Below are 857 nucleotides of genomic sequence, written 5' to 3'. Positions count from 1 at the left end.
AACAAACATAGACACAAACACACACGCATATATATATATATATATATAATTAAATAATGAGGGTAGAAATTGATATTAATCAATTAAAACCAGTGGCTTAGCAAATTTTAAAAATCCGAAGATTAAAGATTATATGACATACAAAATAAAGAGGAATGACCACGAAGGTGAACTTCTAATATGCTAAAGATAGACGTCAAATCGCCTTACCACGAAGAGTGTGTTCTCAAGAAAAATTTCAGCAAAACGTCAAAATGTAAAAATGAGCAAGACAAAGAAAAATATACAAAATAAACAACGATTACCTATATATATACTTGTTTTTATTTTTCTTTCCCTTCGAAGTTTTATCCCTAATAGTGGTTTGGAATTTAGCTGTTCTTTCTAGCGTGCAATGAATCTTATGATGGATACCTCTTATGTGTTTAGATGTACACTGTATTACTGCTCTGCACTGTATTACGCCTGGATTACTGCTCACAGCTATGGTCACCCACCAGTGTGAAATTGACAGCGGACCTTGAAGCAATCCAGAGAAGGTTCACAAAGATGATCGTTTCTTTGCAACTGCTCAGCTACTGGGAAAGGCTGAAACAGCTAAGACTCTACTCCCTGGAGAGAAGGCGGGAGAGGCATGCAGTAATATACATCTGGAAGATCCTGGAAGAAATTGTGCCAAATTTTGGCATTGAAAGCTACACCAATGTCAGAACGGGACGACACTGCATAGTGCCAAAGATCCCAGCAATGCCATCGCGCTTCAAGACCTGTTACTGCAACAGCCTGGGTTTCAGGGGCCCACAGCTTTTTAATATTCTCCCAAAAAGCCTGAGGAACTTGCACAAAGTAGATGTAGG

Source organism: Octopus bimaculoides, chromosome 6, assembly GCF_001194135.2.
Source record: "Octopus bimaculoides isolate UCB-OBI-ISO-001 chromosome 6, ASM119413v2, whole genome shotgun sequence".
Classification (NCBI taxonomy): domain Eukaryota; kingdom Metazoa; phylum Mollusca; class Cephalopoda; order Octopoda; family Octopodidae; genus Octopus; species Octopus bimaculoides.
This window is presented reverse-complemented; position numbering follows the sequence as displayed.